The 25,215-nt window shown below is 41.0% G+C and overlaps 1 long non-coding RNA gene across 4 annotated transcripts; it reads left to right on the top strand.

The window, feature by feature from the left end:
• The first annotated feature begins 540 nt into the window (after window positions 1–540).
• On the top strand, window positions 541–24,759 carry LOC101749021. Of its 4 annotated transcripts, none has more exons than XR_005845899.2 (10): window positions 541–679; window positions 886–1,085; window positions 4,437–4,534; window positions 5,191–5,313; window positions 11,776–11,860; window positions 12,579–12,618; window positions 13,961–14,237; window positions 15,165–16,224; window positions 19,870–20,054; window positions 24,123–24,759. It is a non-coding gene; the product is annotated as an uncharacterized LOC101749021 (long non-coding RNA). The 4 variants fall into 4 exon arrangements; XR_006932993.1 differs by having other exon boundaries at window positions 15,165–15,315; XR_006932994.1 differs by lacking the exon at window positions 13,961–14,237 and having other exon boundaries at window positions 15,165–15,315.
• The last annotated feature ends 456 nt before the right edge of the window (window positions 24,760–25,215 follow it).

Here is a 25,215-nt window from a genome sequence, read left to right on the forward strand (position 1 = left end):
AATGCTCTTACGAGCGCTGCTTTTGTATAGGCAAGCCTGGAGGGATGGGCTGGCAGATTCTTGTTAATCCCTTTGGAAGCATGGCAGGGAAGAGGGATTATTTTCTTCAAGGAAAAATGTAGATTTGGCATCCTAAAGCTGTTTGTCTGAACTTGCTGGGTAGCGTGAATTTTGTTGTTTTATGTTAGATGAATAAGGAGGAATTAGGCATTTCTTTAACTTGCTCAAGAGCCACTCCAGCAAGAATGTGACAGACTGTTCTGAAAACTTTATCTTCCTGAGAAGGATTCTCACCTCCGTTTCCCTATTCCCCTACCTCTGTGAGGACAGGGCGTGAACTGCGAGGCTGAAGGGTACTTGCAGTTTGACCTTCCTCTGAGTGACTTGGCTGTGCTATGCCACGCATTATTGACATGCAGATATTCGTTGGGGAAAAGTATGTGACAGGACACGCACTGAGAGCTGAGACACGCTGGGAGTGGGAGATGTAATCCAATTCCTCCTGAAGGCAACAGCCAAGAGTTTTTCACAAAGCTCTGCAGTGTTAACAAGGGAGCTGAGGGAACTGTGCCCGATTGACCCTTACAGCATGAAGAGCAGGGCATGTAGAAGGCAGATGGCAAGAATGAAATGCCCTTACGCAGAGAATGGGATTGAAACTAAGTTTTCCATGCCTCAGGTAAACATCCTCAAAGTTCTGCTAAAAGAGAGTGTGTTTGGGGGAGTGCTGGTATTGACTGAATTGTTTGGTTTAGGTCTTGCCAAGTGTTTGTTTGATTTGGAAATGAGTTGTGGGATTATTTCCAAGAAAACAAAAACAAATTTTTCAGGGATCTGCTCTTTATTTATTTAGTCCAGCTCTTGAACTGAAAATATCCATTTCAGGGCACATGAAGCTGCCTAAGAGGGAAGTACTCATCCAGATGCAAGGTGGACAAAAGCAATGGCACAGGTCTTCAGGCTGCCCTGCTGAGGTTTCCCAAGTATCTCCAGGAGGGCCAGGATACATGAGTTCTTGCAAGTAAAGGAAAAATACTTATCTTCTATTTCTTTTCCTCATCTCAGATGTTTTGGACCATAGTGAGGTAATGTTTGTTCCTATAGACATAGCTGTCTATTTTAGTGAGTTTTGAATTTGTTTCTTGCTAAATGATCTAACAGAGTTCAAGAAAGCAGAAAAGCATGACTGTAAGTACAGGAAGAACCTGTGTTTTTCTTGCTCAGTCCTATGGCTGCTTGCTGCAAACAACAGTTCAAAACATGCATCGTTTGTATGCTTGGCTGATTGCACTCATTTTGATATCTGATGGTTGATAAATAATACGTAAGAAATCTCAGAGGACAATGAAAACTTTTGCTTCTTTGGAGTGGAAACAACTGAACTCCCTCTAGGACTTTTGAATCAAGGCCATGTGAAACACTGGGCTTTTATTTGCAGAGTTGGCCCTGTAAGTCTGCTGTGAAAACTGAGACTTTCTTCCGGGTGTCTGTAACCTGTATTTCTGTTGTAACATTACAGTCTGCCACTCAAACTTCTTCCCTCGTAGAAGCAGAGCAGTTATTAAGAAATTAATACTCACTGAAACATAAAAGACACTCTTAGAATCTGTTCAGTCCTTGCAGTGAACTCACCTGTCCTCAGGGATGGTGCACTCCATGAACTGCGCTGTGAGTGCATACATGGGCACCGGTATATGTAGGGAAGTGATATTAAAACTGTTAGTGATCCTTGAAAATTGTTGCTTTGTATACTTCAACTTGAGCAGAAAAAAATCTACCAAGAAGGGGAAACATCTGCCATTGGCAAGAGAAAGACTTCCAAATGGGATTAATGCAATTGTGGTCTAGACTAAGTATGCAGGTAGGTAGGTAAAGGCTGGCGTAGGAAGGATGGAGTTGTCAGTGTCAGATCTTTCACTTCAGGAGATTTTATCTTATCCTGGAGCTGTTGTAGCTGATTTAAGCACTACTTTATTGGTTTTAGAGCCCCTGGAGGCAGGCGTGTGCGTATCTGGAAGGCCTGCTGAACATCCTCTGTGACATCAAGGACTAACAGTGAATTTAAATTAACACCCTCAGTCAAAATGGATGCTGAATGTCTTAAAATATACCTTTTCAGACTGCAGGTTTTGCCTTGGTAGATTAGCTAGAACTCATCTTTCCTTGCCCCCATGAGCATGGTGTGCATGCAGCTTGCCTCTCTCCAGAAGAGTGAAGATTCAGGGTGTGCTAAGTGTGAAACCTGTCTGCACACATGCACACTTGTTGGGAGGGAGGGAGGGGAAGGAAAGAACAAAAATGATGTTTTGAGCTTAAGAAAATAATTTTCAACTGTTTCAGAGTGAAAGCTGCTCCAAGGACGGGTTGCCCAGCTTGCCCAGGGTCCTTGTACCTTGCGAAAAGCAGTAAGGAATGGCATCTGTCAACCAGGAGCTTTAACCTCCCTCCTCTGAGCACTTTGCACTGCACTGGGAAAGCCTTTTTCCTCCTTTCTCCTAAGCTCATGCTGAAAGTACGGCTAGTTGGGCTGAACACTGTCTGGCTTTCGTTTATGAGACACACAAGCCCTAACCAGCTAATGTCTATTTTACAATGCATTTCCTGTGACATATCTTGGTTTATGATCTACTTACACTTTCTAGCAAATAAATGCATGCTTTGCATAAAGTATCGAATGAATTGAAAGAGATGGATCGTATTTTCTTAGAATATTGTCAGAATACTGTCACAGTTAGAATTACATCCTTTCTCTCAATGGGCTTAAAAACCCTCTGAAGTGCTGCATGTTTTTTTCTCTCTTAAGCAGCCAAGGATATCCTGTGTTTTCTTTGCTAGAAGATAAATACAGGAATAGTCCAATTTCCCTCTCTTCAGTATTGCCAGCAGTTCTAAACTTTAGATGCTGGAAATGTCCTATCAAATGAGTGAACTAGGAAAACACTTTGAACTTCAGGAGTACGTACGTTTAGTGCAGGATCAATTTACCCTCATTCTCTTCTGTAATGGGAGTTTTGGCAGAATGGGCAGAATTTTGCTCAGCAAGTGCTTAGTGCAGGTCCCCAGGGCTGCCCTTTTTGATACCCCCAGCAGCTGTGGGTAACTGCTGCCCTCAGTACACGTGTACAAAACATGCCACCTCCTCTTCCCAGCCTTTGGCTGCCCAATCCCCTCCAGCCTGCACCCTCGGGTGCCTGAGATGCCTGAGCAGAGATGCCTGTCCTGAGGGGTGCCTGAGCCCTGCAGAAAGCTCCCTGCTCTGAGGACCGGTGCCAAGCAGAGATACAATGTTAGAAAGAGGAAACGTCAATTCAGCGCTCTCAGACTTTTCGTGCGTTATCCCGCTGCTGGGCAGAGGAATTTTTAAGATGTGTTCGATGCGTTTAAGCTTTGTTTTTCCTCCTTCTCACCCCTACAGGGCTCCTGGTCGGCGGACTCCCGGGCGGACGGCAGGCGGCAGCCGCCGTTCAGGGAGCGGCCCCGGGGGCCTCAGTGGCGGAGCGGCCCGGCCGAGCTCGGGCCTGGTGCGAGCTGCCGCTGCCGGCGTTGTTGGATGGGGTTTTTCTGAGGGTTCCCATAAAAAAAATGGTGGCAGCCCTTCCCCTTAGTTTGATTGTTAGTGCTTCTTGCTTCTGAGGGATTGGAATTGGTTTTCTTCCTAAGCAGAGTGACTCCCCTTCACGCTGCATGCTTGGCTTGGAGCATATTTCTACCTTTTTCTTCCCTCTTCTGTGGTTTGTTTATTTTATTTTGATTTTTAAAATCATTTGGCCCACAAGCCAATAACAACAAATACAGAGGGAATAAACTACGTTATTATACATCACAGCAAGAATAGAAGCGTTGCTATAACATATGGTGCTGAGGAAAACTTTAGGCTCTGCGCTGAGGTAATTGAATGAACCCCAAACATAATCCTATTAAGAAACTGATTACAAAAACCCGAGCTGAAATTGCAAACAGGGCTCTGCATGACTTATCCCATCCGAATCCTACAAGCAATCTAGAGAAGAGCAATTGCGAAGCCCTGCAGAAGATAACTGCGTATTCTATTTGCAGTTTAAATGAAAGATGGAGGCCTAGCCATGCAGACAGGCATAAGCAAATTCTTGGAGTTGACTTGAGCTATTCTGCTGAATTACTTTATCCAGAGGATTATATAGATTATTTATTCTATGGATTTTTACACTGGTTTGGCTCTACTACAATAACAAAGACTTGACTGTTTAATTTTCATTGAAGTATCTATATTTCATTTGTTCAGCAAACACAGCATAGCTTCTGCTTCGTAACCCGGCATGGTTTTATGTTTCTATACACACAAAGAGCTGCAGAAGCCAAACTTACCTTTGGCACCTGCGTGTGAGGGAACTTTGGTGTTTTATTCACTAAACGTGGATCTGAGATGTATTTTATTTCTCTCTCTCTCTCTTTCATAGACTGTTCTCAAGAGGTGATTGTGCTAATTCTTTCCTCTCACAAATATGTTCTTGGGCGATCAATCAAGATGAACTTACAGATGCCATGAAGTCATGATGTAAGTGGTCTGTGCGAGCCTCATTCACATGCTGAGGATTTATGAGGAATGAAGTGATAGGAACAACACCCAAACAAGGCTTCAAGAGGACATGTATTTTTCTGTATTTTTATTCTGTGGTATGCAAACTTTGTATGCGATGCCATTTCTCCCCTGCATCTGTTTCTATCTCCTTGAGTAATCCAGGCAGAACACAAGTTTGTTCTTCTGGCACCCCCAAAACATTGAGCTTGGCCTTGTTGTGGGTAGGTGTGCCCAGCGACAGGACCAGAAAACGAAGTTTTGGTTTTGTCCTGGCACTTTCATATAGTATATGTCACACAGAGCCCTCTTTGCGTCTTTGGTTCATGTCTTCAGGATTTTGTCAGTTACCCGGACTGAAGAAGCTAGGGAAGACTCTAAGCAGGGAGTACAAGGTCTGTGGGAGGACCATGGGGCTGTAGAGGAATCTCAGGAATGGGACAACTTGCCTGAGATCACACAGTGTGTTGGAGTAGGGCTGTGCTTGCCTTGCCTTTGTCCAGGTGGGGTTTGGCTCTATCAGTATTGTGAGTAAGTAGTTAGTATTTTCTGTCATGTAATGTGCACCAATCAGTGTAAACTATTTGGTGCTTTGTGTCTTTGAATGAGTTTTCTTGTTTATGCCTCATTTGTAGAATCATATATCCCAAGTTGGAAGGCACCTCCAGAGCACACGCAGACATGAGCTGCTGCTTCTTCATTCCTGCTGGGAAGCTGGACTGAAAAATCTGGGAGTCAGATTTTTCCTGCCTATAGAGGTAGGAAGCAGAATGGCATTTCAGTAAAATCTTTTTATCGTTTCATTCTGCCTGCTTGAGGTGGCAAAGAGAGGCAAGGCCTGGGGGTGGTGACTGTCGGGGACTTAGATAAGAGTGAGGGGTGTGCTGCCGTAATGTGACAAGTCCTAAAAATCTGCAGAATGCATGCAGCACGGCCTGACTGTGCCCTCTGTGCTTTGGGGTGTAATCACCCTTCGTGGTAGTGGGGCTGTGTTGTGCTGATCAGAACCCCTAACAACACACAACTCATTTCCCCAAGCAGGACAAAGAGACCAAGAGACATCTTTTTTAGCATTCTAGTAGTTGTACTGCCAGCTTTTAAGTGAAACCAAAACGAATTCCTGAGGCCAATTCCTTCAGAGAATCACTATTTCTCTACAACGGCCTCAACCTCAGAATTTGAGCAATGCGTACAATGACTAATCTAGCTAAGACGTGGTGTGATACAGTCCATTTGCAACAGCAGAAATGTCCACACTTCTGTACTCTTGTGACTTTGTTTTATTTAGGGCAAAAACATTCAGAGAACAATTTACAATGAAAAATCTTTCAAATGGCATTTTGGAATGGCTCACAGTACAAAATCTTGTTGCTGAAGTGCTTTTATTACTGGTTATCTGTTATGCTTTTATTATGGGGCTGTAACATACTTTTCAGATTTCTGTGAAGCTGAGTCAGTCTCATCAGCCTTCAGCAAGCACTTTTGTTCTTGAACAGACAAATTTGGCATTAACTAAGCTCTTCAAAATGGGTGTTTTTCTTTCTGGTTGGATGTGCACATTGGTAACAATAGAGCAAATGTCATTCAAAATACATACAGTGTTTGTATGGCACTCAGACCTCTGAAATGCCAACATTTGTACTACAGACACAAATGAATGGGTTAGGTGAAATGAAAGCAGCCCCAGGTTTTATAATAAGGTGAAACATCAACCAGACAATGTTAATGATTAAAAGTGATAAAGCATCTGCACTTGAGTTCTTGTCTGACATTAAGGAAGCTAAAATTCTCAGGGGAGTCTCCTGTTAAATTTTTAGGCCACATAATCTGGCTTTGTTATTGCAGATGCAGATTACACATTTCTTAAATAATAGCCAGTGTGCAACCTAGGGTAGGGAGCCTGCTTTGTCAGCAAGGTGGACTTGATGATTTGCAGAGGTCCCTTCCAACTCCTATGGTTCTGTGATTGTGTTGGTTGTTTTTTTTAAGGATTAGCTAGTCCTATATAACTTGTGAACTGTTTGAGGTTACTCGTGAGTGTGTTCCTTCCCCTTTGACATTTGCTGAACAAAGTGCCAGAGGGAAATGGGCACTCGGTTAGTCCTGTTAGGATAGATATCCTGGGTAAAAGAGAGTCACCCACCTGCACAAACCGGAGATGTCAGAGGGAAATGGGGGGGGGGGGGAGGCTCAGCAGAGCTGTGCCCTGAGGGGCTTTAAATTAAGTGGTGCTCCTCATATCTTCCAGGCTAGGAATGCACTAGAAATTGTCATCATCAGCATCAAAAAAAAACAACCTTGACTTCCAGCATTCTAAGTTTCTTTTGTACTCTTAGCATCGTTAAAGTACTTTAAACAATGTAAAGCACTCATTGGCCAACTAAGGATAAAATTTTCTCTAGTCTCCATAGGAAAATACTGATTGCCTTGAAATAGAAAGCCATGTTGAGCAGAAGTAATTGCTATTTTAACACATAGCATATGTGAGCATTGTCCCCACTCAGCGAACTTCAGCTGCTTGATACGCAGCGGCCCAATAAAAAGTGCAAGCCTCCAAAAGCAGCATGTACAGACTGTCACCTATGTGAGGTCTCTGCTTGTAGCTGTTCTGTTACTGCATACCAGCTTTTGGAAGGAGGAGTGCTAAGAACAATAGACAAAGCTGTGGCCAGAAATTCTTTTGATAGAAAGTGATTTTTTTTTTAAGTGCAAAGTGGGCTTTGAAGCCTGTAGGTTGATTATTATTTTAAGAGCATTCTACTAGACCTGGAACTTGAGGAAAAAATACCTCTATGGAGCTACTCCCCTTAGAGCTGCAAGCGACTTCAGTTCTTTGGCTTAACGTATGCTTCTTTTAATCACATTTCTAGTAAAACAGCCTGGAAGTGGAGAGAGAAGGGTGGATCCTTGTTTGCTTCTGAGTCCTGGTGTCTGAAAGAAATTACTGATGTTTGTTTCACAATGGAGTGTGAATTACTTGGTTGCAGTCAACCATTGTTTGGAAATATATTTTGGAATGTTTCCTTTATGAAAGCTTTTTATTTGCTTAGGATACATGAGTCTGTATTTCTTTCAGCTGTTCGCATACTCTGTTGCTACAGTGTTGCTCCGTTTTATAGTAATGGGCTCAACTAATAACCAAACATTTATTTCAAACTACATCTTGAAGCATGGTGAAAATCTGACTCCTGAAAGCTGTTATTAAAACAGGATCTCATACATTGTGCATTCTGCTAACAGTGGCCATGGGATTTAAGTTTTAATAGAAATCTTCCATTATTTCCTGGAAATAATTAAATAAAAGGTGGTCTCAAATTTTTTGCAAGTGTGGTGAATGCACTTTCAAATGTGATGATTGGAATTGAGCTATTTCAAATCTTTTTAATATGTTGGAAGACAGCAGTTGTTTTTTCCATTTTTGTCTGAGCACAGAGAACAGCTATATAAAATATATCTGAGTTCATTAGTGCTGGTTGATCTCAGAGGATAGGGCTTACTTTGGGGCTGGGAGGGGAAAATGGGGGTTTTCTTTAATACTATTGATTAGGACTAGATAGCTTCCAGATGGGTCAGATTATTCCACATATTACCCCACAACTTCACCACCAAATCTGTCAGAGGGAAGAATGTGTCTGTGGGAAGGATATAGAGGTAGCTGGCCTGGTGCAAACCTTTCTAACCTAGTGCCAAGATTTGAAGGACCTTCAGGTTGAACTCCTAATTTCATACTCAGGCTTTTGACTCAAATGTAGAGTGCTGGGCACCCAGAAGCTATTGCTCACAGGAACACGTTTGTGGTTTGGTAAGCACTTCCAAAGACAAATTTTCACCTTGGGTCTGAATGAATTTTGGCATCTGGATATCTGAAAAATCAAACTTTGTTAACCACTTAACTACTTCTGATCAAAGTTCTGATGTTTCAGTTCCCTACCAACCTCTTTCTGCAGGTTTGCAGGAACTGACTTAGCTTATCTCCTTCTGGATCTATTTTATTTACTTATATGAAAGTGAACAGATCATCTCAACAGAAAAAAATAGGAGAGGTGATGATATGGCCCTTTGTGTCAGTTGCCAGCTTTCACTGTGTTATTACATTGAGACATAAAGGTAAGGCATGGAAAAGACCTCCAGAATCACCTTGTCCATTCCATGGGTAACCTCAAGAGCCACATCATCTAAATCAGAGAACTCCGTCTTGTTAAACTTTTTGGTCTTTGAAAGGCTGCTCCATAACTTTGCTTTGTAGATAATTAGATGCCCTCCTCCAAATGAACACACTCAGAATTTACCTTGCAATAGGTTTGCAGCTTCTGTAGCTTCTTACACTGGTACACAGGCAGCTGCTTTTCTAATCTGAAAGCTCTTTATGCCCTTTAGCCTCAGCGTTACTAACTGCTCCAGACAAGTGCAGCTGTAAGATGGTACCTGAATTTGCTTCCTTCCATTTTTCAGCTTGCTAGTTCTCCCCAGAAAAAAAATAAAAAGGAATTAAGACTGAAGTTAATCAGGGAGCTGTTCCTGTAGAAGAGTGTTGTGGTGTTGTGTCTTTTTCTTTTGTGATTGAGAAACATCAAGAAATTATTTATACTAAATTTATTTTTCATTTTGCTTTTCCTTATGTTTATCTGTTCTGCTTGTTTGGGGTTTTGGAAGGTAAGTAAGTGTACACCTTTGGGTCTGCAGACTCTGTAAAGGAGACCGTGCTCCATCTCTTACTTATGTCCCGCTTTGCAAACTGGAAGTCTTGCTCCCTTTCCTCCCACCTCTCCACACTCTCAGGCAGAGCGGATGAATCAGGAAATAAGTGGGATTATTGTACTCTGACCAGTCTGTTATTTTAACTACATGGAGTGTTCCTTATAGCAAATACCATCTTGTTTTTGCTACAAGTCATTCCGTTAATCATACCATATGAAATCGAATGTAGAAGGCAAATACAGGCAGTCCCAAAATCCTGTGCGTTCCCCAGACACTCAGCTCACCTTTCAGGGCTCCTGCACACTCAGCAGTAGTGTGGCTCACTTTCCCTTCAGCTGCCTGCTTAAGGAAGCTGGCCTGAGATGCTTGCTTTGTGTCCAAAGAAAACCACATTGGTACTATTTTGCATCTCCTATATGAAATTGTATTTTGTCGCTTTGCTTCATGGTCTAACTTCAGATGCATGTGGGATGTTCAGACTTTGAGCAGTAGTCATTAGTCTCCTCCCTCATGTGATGGTAATTTCTAATAAGGAGAATTTTAATTACTGGTCTGTGAGTGTCACCGTAGTGATGACTTCTCATTAAAGATGAGACTGGCTTCAGTGTTTATATTTAAACCTTCAGTTTCTATTTAAAGGAAATCCCTCAAAACCAACCTCTGTTTTGTAAGAAAAAGCCATTCTCAGTAATACTTTGTTTTCTGATCCTGGCACATTTTGCAGTGTGTATAGTTTGGGATTGTTGATGTGCACATAAGTTTGCCAGATCTCACTGGAAAATGGTATTTTAGAAGTGTGGAGAGAACTGGCAGCATCGTATGCTACAAATCTCACATGTACAGTGTCTCAGTTTTCCTCAATGGAGAGTGAGCCAAACATCGTTTTGCTGCCTGGTGATACTGCAGTTTTTATATCAGTAACCACTGTGAAACAAATACAGTTACACTTATTTCCATGGGTTTCAATGAGTGTAGATTTGATAGCTTGTTTTCTGAAAGACCCACTTCTGGTTACTTCTGAAGTCAGTCAGAGTTTCACAGACACATCTCTTATGCCCAAATACACAACAAGCTTAGCTTGTAAGTCCATGAGTTACTCTCTGCTCAACTAAGCAGCAGACTTTATTAAAAAATGTCTTTGCCTGGCTGGGTATTATCTATTCCAGTTTTCTCTGACGCTGTAACATAAATGGATTTTTTTTCCTGAGTTCTTCTGGGAATGGTTTAAAATGAAATTGGAATTCTGTGTCATGAGTGGTAAGAGAAGATCTAATCAGCACCATCTATACCCAGCTCCTATCCTGCCTTTTTGCTGAGACTTTGAGAGCCTCAGGGTGTATTAGCATAACTTCTGTTTCCTTTCCCTTGCCTCCTTTTCTTTCTTTCCCTGTTTACCATCATTTAGCAACGTAGTTCTTAATAACCCTCTAGAGCAGTGTGGGAATAAACCATCAGCTGATGAAAGTCCCATGATTTTACTCTATCAGTACCTATGGCCATACTGATTAATTGGGATGCTTTCCTAACAGTCTCCCTGGGGGCAAGTGGAACTTAGTGTGCTCTGAAATCATACCCTTCCCAGCCCCCTTCACCACAGCAACGGTTGAGAAGAAAAGGAGCTGATCTGATGGGCACTGAAGTTATTTCCATTAGGGGGCAAACTTAACCTGCGAGATTTTTGAATGAATTGTGTGTTATTTGGACTGCTCGGGTCTGTTAAACAGGAGAGATTGAGATTCCCTGGTTTTTATATGCTTGGATCAGTCTGCAGAGAGTAGAATGGGTATGTGTTCCTTAAGATGCAATCACTGGATATAAGTGCTGGCAGGATTCCCAATGCTTCAGTCTGTCTGAATGCTGAGATGTACCGTGGAGAGGGAAGTGTCCATCTCAGTGAACAGCAGCATTCTGATTTGGTTTTCACTGTCTCTTTTTTGTAAGGACAAAATTTAGATGGACTTAGTTTGTGAATTATGCACCTACAATTAAATGTCTGCACGTGTGTGTTGCCATGCAAACAAAAATGTGATCTGTATAGATCAGAGAGCTGTTAAAGGTGACTTGAGCCTGATGGGCCTGAACCATGTAGCTCATATGTAGCTGATTTGAGTTGAATCTTAATGTTTACATCTGATGTCTGCTTCACTGGGACTTTTCACTGAGGGGGAGCGATGCTTACATTAGAATCACAGAATGGTTTGGGGTGGAAGGGACCTTAAAACCCACCCAGTACCAACCCTTGCCTTGGGCAGGGCTGCCCCCCACTAGGTTGGGCTCCACAAGGCCTCATCCAACTTAGCCTTGCACGCCTCCGGGGCCAACCTGTTCCAGTACCTCATCATCCTTATAGTAAAGACTCTTCCTGCTATCTCATCTAAATCTACTTTCTTTTAGTTTAAAACCATTACCCCTTGTCCTCTTGCTACACTCTCTGACAAAGGACCTCTCCTCATCTTTCATGTAGGCCCCTTTAGGTACTGGAAGACCTCTATAAGCTCTCCCACAATCCTTCTGTTTTCCAGGTTGAACAACCCCAACTCTACTTTCAGAAGTCAAAGAGGATCTCAACAACACAGCTGGGGCTTGGACAAAATTCTCTAGCAGCAGGTACTATCTACCTTTCTCTTACCATCCTGACAAAGGAATATGGACTTCCCGTGTTCCCTGAAGTGCCTGGGCTAGTGGTGCAAACCTGTGGTGGTGGTGGGAGAAGACCCACCACCGGCAGTGTCAACTGCTACCAAAAGTTTGCATGGGGAAAGCAGAAGTGTAGCTGATGCCATTTCTCTAAAGAGCCTGACATCTACTCACCTTTGTGAAAATAAGCTACTTCATGTGTTTCTAATTACTCAGAAGTAAATCCTTTTAATAATATCCTTTCTCCAGCAAGATTTTATCTTGGAAAAAAAAATCTGTCATCTGTTCATATGACATGAATGAACATGCAAGTTTTGGCTGAGCACTAGTGTCAACCAAGAGAGATGAACTGAATTAATATCTGTACCAGTGAAATGAAACCAGTAACATTTACATCAGATTTTTTTCCCCTTACTCCCCTTTGCATTCAGGCCATGTTTCACCAGTGTACTGTACTTGGCACCTGAATAAACACTTGCAAATATTTATAATTCCCTACCTTCTCGTAGGGGGCTTTCTGAGATCTTTCCCACAACTCTCCCATATAAAACAGTTGAATCCCTCTTCTTTCTTTATATAAACATGGAGGTAATGTGCCCCTTGTCACAACAGACATCTGTTATATGTATAGTAGTTATTCCATAGCTCACAGATTAATCATTGTGCTCCATCTCATTTTGCATTGCAGTCTGCAAATTACAGTGATTCCTTGAAGAGACAGAAAACAGGTTTGTTCTTTGTATTATTAATGAACTCTAAATTACTCCCACATTCATAACTGTTTTTATGTGATTTGTTCCATTTTCCAGATGACAAATATTGGCTGCTAAAGACACTTTACGAAGATGAGCTTTGTTAATTGCTATGAATGAGGCTTGAATTTAACATTAATTAACTATTTCTGCAGAGGGCTCATCACAGCAAAATCTACTGCACTTGTGTAAACTTATATTTAACATCCCGTGGCAAATGCATGCCTTTCAACAATTGGTTTGCAGCTCTTGACAAATGTTTCAATTTGATCCTGTGAGTTATGAGTTCAGTCACTGCATCAAAAATAGCCATGGTTTAGATTTACATAAAGACAAATTACTCTTGAAGTACATTTCCAGTCTTCTGGGAATCAGCATGTTTTCTTAAAAAGATGATCTTCCTCCAATTTTTTCCTGAATTTATACAGTTTTATATAACAAGAGTATTAAAAATATCCATGAGGGCACCGCAATCATTCATATGTAAGAGAGTGATGGAGTACAGGAATTTGTTCCAAACCAGTGTATCGCTCTCTGTGCCTTTTTTGGATTATGCTTACATTTTCCATCACTGGGAAATAATTGCTTACACTTGGGATCCATTCTTTCATTGTGCCTGTCTGAAGCCCTCTGATATGAGGGTAAGCTTGGGCTGTGTGAAGAGTGCAGGATCAGCCTTTTGTGACCAACATAATCAGCAGTTTTTTCCTTAGGATGGAAGGTAGATGTTCCCACTGTAATCCTAAACAGCTTTATTGTAGGTCAGCAGTATCTCATTATGGTGTATACTAGAAAAGACAATGGCATCTGTTGATAAACCACCAGAACTTCCTCCTTCTTCCAACAGTACCAATAGCAAACCTTCAAAAAATTGGCCAACTAAGAGAATCAGGTGAAAATAGCAGCAGCCCACAGTCATCACAACTGTTCTCAGTTGGTGCTCTGAAAAGTGAGCTGGCTTCTGCAATTGCTTGGATCTTACTACAAAGACTGATTCTCTATTCCTGAACATATTGTACGGCCTCCTACTATTTGTTAGGATTTTAGTTTCCATATATACAAACAAGTAGTTCCTTCTGCAAATATTTGAAAGCTGAGCTGAAAGATGTGGTAAGCACTCCACTCTGCTTCTGGTATGCAGTGAAATGATGCTTTAGGCGATTTTGCTATTGAATAAATGCTAGGGACAATGCACCCATCTAGCATGAGCATGAAAGGAGAAAAGACTAAGAGTACGAGTAAAATTAAACTACCTGTGCAATCTAATGTTAAGGGCGTGTTACTTGTTTGCTTTTTATAGCATAGTTTTTGATTTCAGAACAAAGCAACTTAACCTGGGAGGAGGAGTTCAAATCTGTTTGGCTTGGACAAGTTTGAGAAGTGAGCCCACATTAACCTAATGTCCAAGTGCAAGGAACTGCACCTGGGCTGGGACAATACCAAATATGAGTACAAACTGGACACTTTCCTGTGCAGCCTATTGTAGGGAACCTGCTTTAACAGTGAGATTGGACTTAATAATCTTCAGAGGTCCCTTCCAACCCCTGGGAGAAGAACTTGAGAGCAGACCTGCAGAGAAGGACTAAGGGGTTCTGGTAGGTATGAGCTAGATTTAAGCCAGCTGTGTGCACTTGCAGCCCAGAAGGTCAACAGAATCCTGGGTGGAACTAAAGAGGGGTGGCAGCAGGGAGAGGGAGGGGATTGTCCCTCTTTGCTCTGTCCTTGTGAGGTCCCAACTGGAGTACTGTATCTGGGCCTGGGGCCCCAGCACCAGAAGGATGCAAAGCTGTTGAGTGGGTCCAGAGGAGTCCATGAAAATGATCAGGGGGAGGGAGCACCTCTCCTTTTGAGACAGGCTAGGAGAGCTGGGCTTTTCCAGCTTGGAGAAGAGGCTCCTGGGAGGCCTCCTTGTGGCCTTAAAGCAAGTTTTTGAACAAGACAGAAGCTGACCTTTTGTGCAGTCTGATAGGCATAGGACAAGGTGGAAGTGTCTTAAACTAAGAAAAGAAGATTTAGGTTAGATGTTATACAGAAGTTCTTTACTCAGTGGGTGGTGAGGCACTGGCACAGCTACCCAGAGAAGCTGTGGTGTCCCATCCCTGGAGGCACTCAAGGCCAGGTTGGATGGGACCCTGGGCAGCCTGAGCTGGTGGGCGGCAGCCCTGCCCACGGCAGGGCCTGGGGCTGGGTGGGCCTTGAGGTCCATTCCAACCCAAACCATTCTGTGATTTTATAATATTCAGGAGGTACCTGTATATACATTTATTTTTCTATAAACATACATATTATTTTTTTCTACAGGCTTTTGTCTAAACATTAATGCCCTATGCATTTGGTTTCTGTTATGGGATACGTTCAAGGAATTGTTCTTGGAGAAGTGTCATACAAATATATATATCAACTTAAATAACTGTGCTAATATAAATTATTCTCTGTGATTTTGTTGACCCTGTTGAATTTATGCCGTGTACATCTGCTTTACTTCGCTCTTTACAGTACTGTTCATGGTTTATCATCTTTAGGCTCTTCATTAGTTTTATCCCCATTCTTTGCTCTTCGTATGGCATGAATTCTGTGCTGAATTTGGGACTGAGTACATTGGGAGCGAGCCTGGAAATCAGGAGAAGCAGAGTTGCTTTTCTTCTCCGTTATTCTGATCCTTTGTGACTCCCGGTAAGTCCTTCGGTGCCTCTGATTCTTCCTTCATTTTTTCTTGACTAGGGCAAGCTCCTCAAGGATTCTGTGCTCACAGGATGATTTGAACAATGGATCTATTTGTAGCCTAGGTGGTACCATGGTTCCCAAATGGTGTATGCTTTCCAAACGAGAAAAGCTTTCATCAGAAATATGATGCATTTTCGTGATCTGATACGTTCATTTACAGGTTTGTCCATAAATATTTTTGCAGCTACACAGAGGGGAAAATGAATATGGTCTTACATACTTCACTTCTTCACGGATGTTTGTATGCTACCTTCCCTTCTGGGCTGTCTTATTTATTGTCTGTGCTGTGTGTTTGCTTGCAAATCTGAATCTTTCTCTACAGATGCAGAGACTCTTAACTCCTTTCTCATGGAGCAAACCATCCATCAGCACATTTTGCCTTGAGGTCTGCAGAATGTCAGGTTTGGGTCAGTTAGCATTGTCTTCAGTGCCTAAATCTTTGAAAACAAGTTCATACTGTCAATTTCTTGAAACAATTCTGCAATTGGTAGATATTCATGTAGATTATACTCTCATTATCATTAGACTGTTTAACCCAACATTCTTAACCTTTCTTGTTAGGATGGCTGAAACTAAGGACTGGTCCTCAGATGAAGCAGTGGGTGAGGTTGGCTGATCTTCGTGCTCTAGAATGATACATCTTCTTATTAGGAAAAGGTTTTGGGTGCTGTTCTTGTTTGGGTGTCTGGCTGCTGAGAAAGATGCTTTGAATGTACAGTCGTTTGTAAACATGGAGTGGCAGATGCATTCAGTTAAAATGTAATTCCAGGCTTGTGGCTTACCCTTGAAATGCTTTCTTCCATCTAGCAGCACTACTGAGCTCTCAGTCTGAAGTTGAGCCAGCTGTCTGTCTTCCAGGTACTTATCTTCTGAAGTGCTGAAACATCTTATGGGTTTTGCTGCCTTCTGTGTTATGGGAACCCTAGTAAAAGCAAATGACATGGGGGGAGCTTGCCTTTCTGGCAATTCCAGGCATAGCAATGTGACAAGTTCATGGAAGAAAACTCCACCCAAGCCTATTAAACACTAGGATGCTGATGAAACCTTGGCTTATGGAGTTCCTAGATTGTGCAGTAACAGGAACTGATAGAATATACTAGGGAAATAGCTGTCTGCTTGCTCTGGTCTCTTGATCTTTTCCCAAATATTCACTACTTTGAAACAGTTTACTGAACTAAATGGGTCTTCGGTGTGGTCTTGCAGAACTGGACTCCTCAACGTCTTACTGTGTGTCTCATATATTTGAAAGCTTTGTGTGGTCTCCACAGAAAGTTGGCAAAAGACCCAGATCACAAACTTGACAAAATGTATGCATTGTATGACACTTAATATGAGATTTTTTTTTACTAATCTCTAGTGGACAAAAGGAGGAATCTGGCCTGGGTGGAGGCAGTCAGCCAGCATGGCTGTCTAAGGAGAGCAGAAGAGAAGCCTTAATAAGTTAACAAGCCCCATCAGCACTCATATTTAGATCACGTTTTCCTGGATGGCTTTGTACAAACTGGGGCTGGAAAAATCCTGCTGAGTAGTCAGAAAACCTGAGCTAGACAGATTGTTGAGGGGCACTTGAATCAGCAGGAAAATTTGACTCCAGAAGAGAGGAGGTGGTTGGGAATGTGGGAGCATCCCTGAATTTAAGGTCCCAGGTTCCACATCAAGGAGAAGCAAGGTAGGAGTTCTCAGGGAGCAGACCTGAAACAATCAGGAAGCTTCTGAAGTAGCTGAGGATTTTCTCTGAGATGTGATTTATTGAATTATCTCTTCTTTGTGTCTTCGTATCTGAAATCCTGTCTTTAAGTCTAGCAAAGTGGACAGTCCTGCCAAAAATGCCTATGCATTTATCGCTGAACTTGAGTTGAAGTGCAGGTGATGCTGATAACCCTAGGCTGCATTGTCCCCATGGAACTGGTAGATCCAAGTAAAGATGTGTATAGGCAACGTAAAGGATTTGTTAAAAGAATTTCAAGCATTGTCATCTATTTCCACTACATCAGTAAAATATCAGCTTAGTTCTGAGAGAAATGCCTTCTTCCTTCAAGAAAGGAAGTAGTGGAGGGACTCTAAGACCTTTTCCAAGTAGAAGGCTTGCACTGAGAAAAAGAGATATCATTATCATCCTGTGTCTGTCAGCACTTCTCATATATATTCAGGATCATCTTGGGCCTTGAGATACAACATAAGTAACAAAGATGGGGCAAATCACTTTGTTCTTGACCAATTCCTGTATATGATAGGGGGCAGAATTATGCCATTAACTGAAGGCAAGATAAATGTTCTAAAATGAAGTCAACTGGCCAGAGAAAATGGCAACAAGGGGAATATAATCATTTAGCTAGGAAAAAAAAAAAAAGCAAAACTAAAATGCAGTTTCATTCTGAAACAAACAACTGTAAAAAAAAAAAACAAAAAAAACCAAACAAAAAAAAACAGAACCACACAGATATTAAGCTTGATAACTACATTGTCTTTTGAGCGTATAATGCACACACTGCGGAGTACTTAGTAATTGTACTCAGTAATGTATTATAGTAATAAAGGGAGCGTTTTCAATAATAGTGAGTCACATACTGGGTAGTCCAGATGAGTGTGTGGGCATGAATTGTTGAGTGAGTTGGCATTAAAGTGAGTAGCAGTCAGTGGCAGACTCTGTTTGTGAGGCACTGGAGCATTTTCATTAAGTGGCTAATATTACTGAATGCTTGACAGTTTCACTGTGTGACAGTTTTAATGAATTTCCTGCCTTTGAAATTCTAAATGGACTGCTTCCATCTCTAAAGAAACGTTAATTTTGGTTCTGTTTTTTTTTTTTTTCCCACGAGCTGATTTTTTTTTTTTAATCAACACCAAATAAATAACCTTTACAAAGTGTTTCAAATGATTGCCGTGAAATCCAGCAAGTGGTTGGTTTGAACCTTCATTGTCCATTTCCACTTTAGGTCACTAGGGGCAATCCCATGTCTGCTTTATCACATATGATCTCTTCTCCTGTTCCCTCTTCTCTTATACACCTCTCTCCTCTCATTTAAACTGATATGATTCCAATCGAATAGCAGTCTATTAGGTCTCAGCTTTTCAAAGGATACAGTAATTTCCCATCAACATCAAAGCAATTTACTCCGTCTTAGTTTCTCTTTAGAAAATGAAGCATCCCTTTATTTTTCCACTGGAACTTGTTCATCTTTACCAGCCATTGCTGCAAATATAATTTCCTATTTTATTTTATTTTATTTTATTTTATTTTATTTTTGGTTTTTGGATGTTTTCCTTTTTCTTTTTTTTTTTTTGACAGCTGAGAGTTTAAGTCAGGCAATTGTGTTTGTCATGTTAATGGAATGTGTTATGACAGAGGAGCCCTCACTCTTGTGCTGTTCTAATGTAATTGGAATAAATTAATTTGGCCACACAGAAGATGGTTATACAAATTAGCTTTGATAAATTGGAAGGGCTGTGACAGAGCAAACAAATACATTTTTCATATTTCCTGGCATTAAGGTCTCACTTTCCTATCAAAGCATATAACTTACAGAATGTTCATCTCATAGCTTTAAATTATTCTGTTTTTGTATGCTTCACTTGAACTTCTTCAGGGCAAAATATTTCCTTTCATGCACTGCTAGACACCAACTTGTATTTGAGCTTCAAATACCAGGAACTAATTCTGGAAATTAATATTTCCAGAAAGCAGTAAAAAACAAACAACAACAACAACAACAAAAAAAACCAACATCCCAAACCCAGTGCTACATGAAGCATCAACCCCTTCAGCCCTGATTTGAAAAAGAGCTTTGCAGAAATTTCTAAAATTCCTTTCTGCTATTTTCTTAAAATAGGGAGAGGAAGAAGGTGAAAAATCTGAAGAGGAATTGTCAAAGCCTTTACAAATCGCTGATAATTTTAAAAATAATCTCATTAATAAGGCATTTTTTCTCCTCCTTGCTTAAAAATGGCTTATATTTATGCCTTCGAGACCTCTTTGACTTTATTTCCTGTGTGGGTTTTGAGAAAAGAGATCTAACGGTGGCTGAGATTTAATGATGGGAAATGGCTGATGATTTGATGTTAACCTTCAGCAGCAGCACTTGTCAATCTCCATTTCATAAATCAATATATCCAATTGCTGAACTTACCCAGTTTGGCTGAAATCCTCATTCAAAGCATCCTTTTGCGTTGTCCAATGCTAATCTGGTAGATGACCGATGCAAAACCTGAGTTCAAAGTGCAGGTCTAGAAGTAAAAAGATAATTTCCAAAAGTTGGGGCTCTGAGACTTTCTGAGGAGCTAGGAGAAAGGCCCAGTGTGGTAATTTGGGCTTGTTCCTGCTGTAGGTAGAGGCTTAACTGGGCCCCTGTCCAGCAAAGATAGCAATAAGAGATCATAGAATTAACTTAAATCCAGTTCTCCAGAAACTTAATTCATTTGTGTCTCCTGGCTTGGCTTGGTCTGCAGAGATTCTGGCAGATTTTGGAGTAGACTTGAATGTTATGTTTCCGTTTTAACTTCCAGATCCTTTCAAGCAAGTCTACGTTTGGTATGGTTTTGCTTGTACCTGATTCTGGTGAATAACAGTAAAAGCTGGGGAATGTGTGAAGAGGATCTGATGTTGCACTCTGAAGGCAGAACTATGAAGAGAGAGTTTCAAGTATCCAGCTTTTTTCACAGTGCTGTGACTAACTCTCCATTTTAAAAAGGTGAATATTGCTTTGGCATTTTTCTCCTTCTTAAAATATTGGCCAAATTTTCCAATTTTCCATTAAGTAAATTGATGCTACTGTTTCTCAGCTTCATCATTTAGAAATAAAATCTCAAAGTAACGCATTGGGAGATCATTAATGAAAAACAGTAATTATTATGGCCAGAAACATTATAATGTGTGGTGAAAACTGAAATCATGGTTCACCTTGATTATTTTTTTAACCCACTTTTGTGTCATATGGAGCATTCCTGGGCAGCCTCTATCATGGAGATTTTCCTTGCTGTCTCAAGGCTCGTGTAGAGACAGGCACAGAGTGGCTCAGGCTGTGTGAAATGGGATGCACATAAGAAAGTTACAAAACCTTTTGGAGGGAGTGGCACTTTTTAAAGTAATTTTTCAGCATACAAATAAAGAGGCTGTTTTGGTTATTAACGGATCTTGGCAATGAGTATTCTTTATTGCATTGAAATGTGAAAAGTAAGCAACGCAATGCTATTCTAAAGGAGTTTTTTTTACTGTTCCTGCTTAAATATTTTTAGAAAGGCACAAGAAACTTTTGGAGTTTCTTGGTATAAATATTATCTGATTTGAGGTGCATCTTTAAGCCTCACTGCTTTAAGGGAAAAGGCTAGACAATCTGATGTAGTGGGGAGCCAGAAAGGCATAGGGCAAACCTTATGGGGTTGGACAGCCAACTACAGTGCCAGGGCATAGGGACTGTCAGTGTTTATTGAAGCAGCACTTGTGGGTATGCCTGTGCTCACAGGCCCTGTACAATGACCATCAAAATTGGCTGCCTCTGTTCTTACAGTAGAAACAGATATGTTATCCAAAGGGCAAGGACTTGGAGAGAGCAATTTATGTGGCCAGATGGAGCTATTGTGATAATCTGGTATGAGCTTCCAGATAATTTAATAAGAATTGGCAAAAGCAGGATGTCAGTTCCTTGATGGTTTTCTGATGGGAGGAAAGAGTGGTGAGATGTTAATTAAGAGGGAATTAGCCCTTGTTAGCTCTGGATATACATGCTCAATGAGGTGTTCTCCTTTCTTTATTCTGGACACACAGCACTGTGTCCTAGGGAATCCTGCTCATGTTTAATTTGATAAATACTCAGGAGCCTGAAAGCTGGGGAAGAGCAGGTGCTTGGCTATCTGTGGTAGCTGTGTGGGCAGACTGTCTAGAGTCCACATTCACTTACTGAAAAATTCAGTTCTGATGCCTCAGTGAAGGTGGAATAACAGCTCAACACCACAGGGTGCTAAGGTGTTAGTGTTAGTGAGGCCTGCTGTCTTCTATTTTGGGTGCTGGTAGCGCCGATAAGCTTTAAGGAAGGAGTCACAGTACAAGTGTCTGGGGCATGGTAGGATTTGCTTTTTTAAATAGATCTCCACAGCTAGCCCCTCTCAGACCTTGCTCCAGGGCTGAATCATACTCGCAATGTGTGCACCCAGGGACTGAATGTACATGAGGGTGTTGGAGTGATGAGCCAGCTGCTGAGGATGCAGGCAGGTGAAGGTCATTGTGGGTTTGAGAAGAGGGAATTCCAGATCCCATCACTCCCTCTTCCACCCTACTGCAGGGGCTGCGGGGTTAGCCATCAGAAGGAGCACTGCCAAAAGTGAGGGGGAAAATTGTCATCTGGAAGAGGAGAAGCACTTTGAGAATTCATTTCCTGTCAGAGAAATTATCTCTTCCTTGGTGTATGTGCATCGATATGAGTGTAATTTCTCTGTAGAGCAGTACTCTACATGACCAGTTGAGTGCTTGCTGACTCACTCAGCGCTCTGAAAGCAGGCTGCAAGTGCTAAGTGCTTTTCTTTTTAACCACCGAGCCACTTTAAGCTCATAAAACTCTTCAACATACTTCATGTTTGGTAAAAAAAAAAAAAAAAAAAAAAAAAGAAGTGGTCATGTAAAGTAATCAAAATTGCAATAGTTAACAAATTACAGAAAAAGCTCTTTAAGACTTATAACTCAGAAGTGTAAGCAATAGAACTGTAATTTACAGGTTGACACGCCAGTCCAGCTATAAGCAACTCCAGCAGTTGCTTTGCTGCTCGCTGAAATAACTGCACAGCTATCAGACTAATTATAGCAGAAAGCTATGTAGCAAACTGAAGCCAGACAGTGAGACTGGATGCCTTCTGACAGAAGCAGATCCACAGCCTGCTGCAGTTTGGAAATCTGTCTGCACTGTAAGCTGCTGCCTCCCTAAATATGTTTGCAGTGCTGTTTCTTTTACACAGCTTCCTTTCTCTCTTCTTCCTCAAGTCCTCCTGAGATGTCACTGTCTCTAAAGGAGAGGTACCAGCAGTGCTTGGGAATGTAGCAGTTGCTGCTTTCGGTTTTTGCTCTTGGAAAATGCAAAGCAGACCTGGTGACTCACACTCCCTTATTATTAGAGCACAGATTCCAGCTGCTATCCAACTGTGTAAGGGCAAAAATAAAAAGGAAAGGATTAAAATGTTCTTCCTCATGCCCCACTATAAGCGGAAAGTCTGGATCCAGTTTCGGAAATGTTTGCTGCTTTGTTAAAATTGTAATTAGGGCCATGGTTGTGTGACAAACTATATTAGCTTAACTGATTACTCAGGTAATCTTGATAGCTTCCTGAAGGTGCTGCTCTTTGTGAAAGGTAACAAACTTCTGACTTTCCTTTCAAGGTCTGGGGCTTATCTCGTGTGTCTGTAAATAGAAGTCATGCTACTGCTCATTTTAACTATGTATGTATATGAAATAGCCAACCGGTAAAGGGGCTTAACTCATGTTTTTGGGCAAAATGATGTGTTCTGTTGTTTTATGGCAGTCTCTGTGTGGCAGGCAGGCTTGGTAGGTTTTGGTCTGGAGGAAGGAGCAACTTCATGTGCAAGAGTGTCACAAATGAGTCACTCCACTCCTCTTCAGAGCAGGTTGTACGTAGTCTGTGTTCAGAGAGATTTCTTTGGAGAAAAGAAGCAAGCTGGCCTTCAGCTTCCCTCTTTAAGGATGGGCTGTGATCATTTTATTGCATGTGCTAGCATCTCGGCTTTTAGCCTAATAGCTTACAAGCATCTGAACTTCAAATTACAGGCAAGGCTTGCTAAGTGTTGGAGTCCTAACCTGAACCTCACTGCCTTCAGCTACCTCTTAATCACAGTTGATTTATGTGTCTTATTAGAGAAGATATTTCAGAAGATTTGGCAGCAAAAGAAATAAAAGAAAGTAAGAGAGAGAAAAGCATAAGATTGTGCATTTGGAAAAAGCTTTCTAATCTGTCCTGACACATCTGTTGCTTTGGAAGAAAAGAATCTGGCTGCACTCAGGCCCTGCAGCAATGTATGTTGGGGGCCTGGCTGTATAATTTGTGGAGTGCAATAATTCTATAATTATATTGCTAATTGTATGCTACCACTTTTTTTATAATAAGAGAGTGAAGTGATTTATAACTTAACAGTTTTACAGGAGCTTAGACAGATTGTTAAATGAAAATGAGCAGTTGCAGTGTAACTCCTGATAACCGCTGTTGTTAAGGACAAGCTATCATGCTGCTTGAATGCCTTACTTGAAGGTGTAGCCTAGCAGAAATATTTCAGAATCTCAACAGTATTAAAGCCTAATAAAAGCTTAATAAAGCCCTGCCTTTGCAGTCTTCCCTGTAGGTATATGAAAATAATGGGGGAGGAGGATGGAAGGAGGGCTGGTAGTAAGAAGAAACTTAGCCCAAGCAGTAGCCACAAAGAACTCTAGAAGACTTCAAATAACAGAGAGACTCTGAATTTCAAATCAGAAGATGTATTTATAGAGAAAAGCAGAGGAACTGGATTTTGGTTGAAGCTGAATTACTTTCCTAATGAGGAACTTTCCTACTTTCCTACCAATGAGGAATAATCAGCAGTTTGAAGGGATCTATAAATTAGAAACTGGATTTCAGAGACAAAACATTTATCTCCTTTTCCTAAAAGCCTTATTGTTTTTTTGTTTGTTTGTTTGTTTTGTTTTGTTTTTTGGTTTTTTGTTTTTTTTTTTCAAGCTGAATTTGTGTTTAGGGAGCTAAAGTTCCTTTCTCTGTCTCTGTGTGCAGCTTATCTGGATGTTGCCAAGGACACTTCTACTTCCTGGATTGCTTTGCCTTTGGTGGAACAGGACGGAGTAGCTACGCTGCATCATTCAGGCAGAACATGGTATAGCTAAAAGCCAGTATTGGTAGTTCTGCTCTTCCAAACGTTAAAATGTAGAAAGGTGCTACATTTTACAGAAATAAAGGGGTAAATGAATTGGGGGGAAAAAAAAGAAAAACTTTCATGCATAATTACATAGAAATTCTATGTGTAAAAAGAAGCATGAATTGACCATTCTATTGACCTCCAGTAGAATTTTCTGTTAGCTAAGATCTATGTATTAAAGCCAAAGCCCATCCCAGATTCATCCATCAGTCCTGCTTGCGGAGTTTTACTGTAATGATTCATTCAGGATTTCAACTTTTGGAGATGACTACTTAGTACTTTTGGCTTAGATTTTTACTGCTTGTAAAGCTTGGTGTATAGGCTTATCATTTCAGAAATAACATGAACTAGGTTATGAGATCATTGTGAAAGATTCTTCATTAACTGTCATACAACGCTCATGGAACTATATTATTTCAGGGGATTTTTTCCTCATTTCTCCCAGGAGAAATTTTCAAGCTGGTGGGTTCTGATATAAAATATATACAATACTCATTTTGTGCTCAAAGTTTCTTGATATAAAGATCACTAGATTAGATTGCACATACTTTTAGGGGGAAAATATTTTAGTTTGGAAACTGTATTAAAGTGAATGTATCTCAAAAATTAAATCATAGTATGTGTGTGATTAGATATGTAATCTAAGTATATTTCAAAATATTATACCAGACATGTTACCTAACTCAATCTACATGCATTGCTTTGGCAAGTTCAGAGTTTGCCTAATAGGCTGAAGTCAAGAGATAAGAATAGCTTGTTCAGCATGTCCAGACAATGTAGTTATGAAGGAAAGAAAGGAAGAAAAGAAGAAAACTTAGAGCAGTGGAAATATTTCAGGTAAAGGGACAGGAACCTAGAGTGTGAGAAGTGAAGCTGAACATGTGAATATAACAAGAAGTGATAGAACAGTACTGGTTCTTTTTATTGTTCTAATAAAGATGATTCAGGTCT

The sequence above is a fragment of the Gallus gallus genome, chromosome 1 (assembly GCF_016699485.2).
Source record: "Gallus gallus isolate bGalGal1 chromosome 1, bGalGal1.mat.broiler.GRCg7b, whole genome shotgun sequence".
Classification (NCBI taxonomy): domain Eukaryota; kingdom Metazoa; phylum Chordata; class Aves; order Galliformes; family Phasianidae; genus Gallus; species Gallus gallus.